Source organism: Acyrthosiphon pisum, chromosome X (assembly GCF_005508785.2).
Source record: "Acyrthosiphon pisum isolate AL4f chromosome X, pea_aphid_22Mar2018_4r6ur, whole genome shotgun sequence".
Lineage (NCBI taxonomy): Eukaryota > Metazoa > Arthropoda > Insecta > Hemiptera > Aphididae > Acyrthosiphon > Acyrthosiphon pisum.
The window spans coordinates 44,046,630-44,052,039 of record NC_042493.1 but is presented as its reverse complement, the minus strand read 5'-3'; positions in this window follow the sequence as shown (position 1 = coordinate 44,052,039).

Genomic DNA, 5,410 nt, shown 5'->3' with positions numbered 1-5,410 from the left:
ATTTTTTTTTTTGCATATTTTGCATATTTGCATCAAAATGCATAATAATTGCATATTTCGGGGTAGTTACATAAAATGTGCATATTTAATAAATACTTAATAAAATATTTTAAATTTTACTCAAAGTTTGATATACATGCCGATTTTGCCCGATCGCCGACGTTCCTGACATGAACTTTCGATAATTCAATCAAATTTCCAATGCATAACAGACACTTGTACGTATTTAGAAAAATCTGGTGTCAATCTTGGAAATAGTCTAGAATTGGTTCAAAATGTAGAAAATAAATTGAGTGAAGGAGCACGAGGTATTGAATTTGCTAAAGTTAAACTATCGGAAGTATTATCAAAAAATCCTGAATTATCACAAATAAAAAAAATTTCCGAATTTATAAGCGGAGAAATAAGAAACGATGATGAAGACCTTGCAGAGTTGTCACCATAAGATATTTCTTGTTTCAAATACGCACCCATTGTGTCAGCAGACGTGAAAGAAGTTTTTCGAAATACAAGGTGATGCTACGCGACAATCGTAGAAGTTTTCAATTTGATAATTTAAAAGCACATTTTGTTACATCATGTTGGTACTCATTCAATAGTTATCAATTAATACACATTTTTATGCTTAATACAAATTTTAAAAAATGATTTTTAAATTGTATTTTTTTTTCACTTAATACTATATTTTTTAATTTTTTTTAAATTTTGATTTTTTAAACAATTATTTTTTTTGTATATTATTTGCATATTTTTGAATTGTTGAGTGCATATATATGTGCATATTTAACAAAAATATTTGCATAAAAATCCGGGCCCTAGTTATGATGAACAAAATACAACAGACTACAAGATATTGTCGCACAAACAGGAAAAAAAATGTATAAAATACAGTTACACACAGAGTACAGGCACAAATACACGATTTTAATTTTAAATATTTCAAACAGAAAAAAACAATAAAAATGAGTATAATAATAATATTTTCTTATGTTACTACTTATTTAGCAATTTATTTTTTTGTTTTATTAATTTTTTTTGTCTCTTGGTTTTTTAGCCAACTATACTGCCTCATTCTCATTGTGATGTACATTACACATCATAGGCACCGACTACATGGGGGCTCGGGGGCCGCAGCCCCCATTGAAAAGATGGAGTCAGGGCTCAGCCCCCATTGAAAAGATTGAGATTTGAATTTCCCAAATCATGTTTACAGAATAATATATCCGAGATTCGAGAACATTGTTAATAATAAAATTACATATTATAATGATGATATGAATATTGTAACATTGTGAAAGTGGCTGCACTGACTACATCTTATCATAATTTTTAGTTCTTGTGATACAGACTTTTTTTTTATCAAAATGATGTTGTTTTGCAAATTTCAGTTCAAAGTTTAAAATTGTGTGTAGTTTTTTAATTTTATATAATATATATTTTAATAAGCTAACCAATTTATTAATAAAACAAAAGTTAGACAGAAAACATTTTCATTAAGTTAATGTGATATTATTAAAATAAATTAAAGTAAATAAATATTTTTAATTTATTTCGTGTTATACTACAGGTAGTATTTATTTTATCATATTTTACATATTTGAATTAGTTTAAACTAGGACTTTAAGTGACTAAAAATTTGAGGGGAACCGTTATTAATGAAAAATTTTGAGTGTTCCCCTGATTTAAAATTTAAGAGGATACAATTAAAAATATAGATATAAGTAGTCCACTTCCCGTGTCTCTACTCTTTAACGACATATTTAAATTATTTTGAAGAGCAAAAGTTAAGGCTAATATGTAGCAAATTCGGCCCCCATTGGCATTTACAAAACCTGGCGCCTATGTTACACATATATCAGTTAAAACTTCAGTTTTATGATCTACACATGGAAAACACAATTTTAAATTCTCAGTGCTGAAGAATTCTTCAAATGTGTCATCAAATGGATTCGCTGAGCCTGCATGTTTCAGAAAACATACTTCCAATACTTGAATAATTTGAAACAAATTTTGATTTACATGAGTTAAGAATCCTCTAGTCTTCAAATTGACTAAGTCTACTGCTGGATTAGATGATTTACCTTTAGCAACTTGTAAACTGGATTTACAGACTTCACATTTAGTATGTTTTAATTGTCTCTTTGTTATGTACCTATGACACATCAAACAATACTGTAGATAATAATATAAAAAAATGTAATATTATTCAAGTAACAGTTAATTTGATTTACCCAGCTACGAAATAAACTATACATTCAAATACTGTTGAATCTAAATTACTATAGCTATACTCTTTAAAAATGTCATCTAAAGTCCAATAGGGTTATTGGAAACAATATATATAACAAATATATACAATATATATTACCTTCAACAATATCGACAATTTTTTTTTCTAGATTCTTAATTTTTTCCAGTCTTTCATTTGTACTGTTTGGATAGTAATATAGTTTATAGTATATAAATATAGTTTATTATACTTTTTAAATCACTTATGGTGATAACTGGGACATTTTCTATAAATAAAAATAAGTAACTTTATATATTAATGATTTCTTCTTTTCAGATGTAATACATTTACTACCTTCTAATATACTACAATTCCCCATTTTAGGTGGTTTGATAATTGAAGACATTGAAAGCATACGGTATAGTTGCAAGAAAGTCGATGGATGGTCGTTAGGCCCTGAAACTTGTCATATAATACCAAAGAATCTCTTGAATGAAAGTAATATAATTTCATAGTTAGGTTTATTAATATATCAGAATTCTAAATGTAATACATTTATAAATTCTAAATAATATTTTAAGTTATTTACCTCTAAACAATCTTGATTTAATTTACTGGTTAAAACATAAGTAAAACCACAATCATTGAGAAGATAATTTACTAAATCTATTGTTGACTTCAGAGTTTCTCTTAAACCTTCTGCTGTTTGTTTTATCAAAAATTCTTCTTCCTTTATTATATTATTATTTAAATTATTTTCCCAGTTGTCCAGCCATTCTAATGCATCATTCAATACCTCAAAAATGACATGTTTGTAAATATACAACATAAATAAATACTATAATACAATAAACCTACAAAATTATAATATGCATTACAGAACTATAAAAGTGTTATTTATTTTGTTTAATAATTCAGAAAATGATGTTAATATTTAAATATAAAACTAAAAGAAGCATTTATATAACTGGAATTAAATGCCTACAATATTATAGAATAATCAATATATTTATAAACCTTGATATCCTGAGTATTTTTTTTTAATTCCTTTTGCACTAAATTTTCGATTAAGAACATCAAACATATTATTTAATAATAATGTAAATTCTACAGTTTCTTCACTTTCATCAAATCCTTATAATTCTTGCTCTTAAAAAATAGATCTATAAAATAAATAAATGTTAGAAATAATACCAAATAGTGATATTGTAAAAACTTACTTGTGAAGCAAATTTAACCTTCATTTTGGAAAAATTATTCAGTTGAAAATGACTTTTGGTTAGTTTTGGACATACTTTTAAATATGATTTAGAATCGTGTTCAAAAACAGTTTCATATATTTTCCATTTAATTGAAGCTTTTTTAGGATGAATCTAAAAATTATAATTTTTGTTTAAATCAATAATTTTTCTTAATTTAAATATTTTTAGTGTTTAACATACTTTAATTTCTTTTTTTGTGAATAACCGATTTCTTATGGTTTTGAGTAAATGTGGTGCATCGGAGAACACATGTAGGTACTCTTCTACTACTGTCAGCTGGATTTTGAAAATAATTTTTAAGTTTGTCTACTTTTCCACTAATACCCAAACTCTTCTACATTGTTCGATTTGTCGATGCACCATCACTTGGTAATCCAACCACTTCAACTCCTGCATTTTTTAATAATAGTATTGCTTTCACAACAAATTTCGCCAAATCAATTCCTTTTAAAATTAAAATATTATTTTTAATTTTTATAACCAGGTGCATCAATATTTACGTGATTAAAGTAATCAAAATTATTATAAAATAATATATTTTAATATATTCATTATTTATACATGCTTATAATATTGTTAATATTTACCTTTTATAGGCCCTTTGGATGCAAATACTGCAATAGGCTTGTGTTAACTTTCAGCTAAGCTTTGTATCATCAACACCAAAGCATGATTTGCCAATTCAGCCTTATTATCAAAATCATCCCCCAAGTCTTCTAATCCCAAATATGTCAAATTTTTAGTATTAACACCTAAACTTTCCCTGAGAAAAATTTCATTAAATACTAAAGTCACTTTTTTTTCATGTGATGTTTTATTCATAAACTTTTTTTTCAGTATTTTGAAAAACTTTTCATCAAAGCCACATCCAATCTTAACGGCCATTAAGTGTCTTTTCAGGGTATCTACACAAGGAAGTGGTAAAATATTTTGCTCTCGTAGAAATTTATAGCCACTAGGAGATCTAAATAGTAAAAATTATGAAAACAAAACTTAAATATTTCAGTAAATTAGTAATAAAATACTTTAAAATAAAAAAAAAAAGACAGGTACCACCGATAATATATTTTACCTTATCTGAAACAACAAGCATAAAAGCATCCAATTTTTATTATATTTTCGATTTCTTGGATTTTAAACCTTAGCAGCTGAAATTATTTCAGTTATCAATTGATATTGATCATGAGAAATTTTATTTTTAAAGAAAAACTTATGGAGAACCTTGTACCAAATTTTAAAAACTTAGTTATAAAAGAAAAAATTTTTACGATTTTTCAACCACTAAATTACTTGCAAATTTTCGCAATTTTGACATATTTCGTATAAATTTGAACTTTAAATGCTTATAAATAAAAATTGTGACAATGTATTCCTTTTATTTTGCAACTGCTATTGTAAAAATATGTTAGGAGCCTTGTATTAAATTTCCAAATCTTAGAATTAAAAAGAAAAACTTTTATGAATTTCTGTCTAAGATAATTTGAACATTGCCGTAATTTTTACGTATTTAGTCAAAATTTGAACTTTAAATGCTTATAAAAAAAAAATCGTGACTATATATTTCTTTTATTTTTCAATTGCTATTGTAAAAATATATTATGAGCCTTGTATTAAATTTTGAAATCTTAGATATAAAAGGAAAATTTTTTATGAATTTCTAGCATAAAATAATTTACGAATTTTCGTGATTTTTACATAATATGTTGTCAAAATTTGAACTTTAAATGCTTATAAATAAAAATTGTGACAATGTATTCCTTTTATTTTGCAACTGCTATTGTAAAAATATGTTAGGAGCCTTGTATTAAATTTCCAAATCTTAGAATTAAAAAGAAAAACTTTTATGAATTTCTGTTTAAGATTATTTGAACATTGCCGTAATTTTTACGTATTTAGTCAAAATTTGAACTTTAAATGC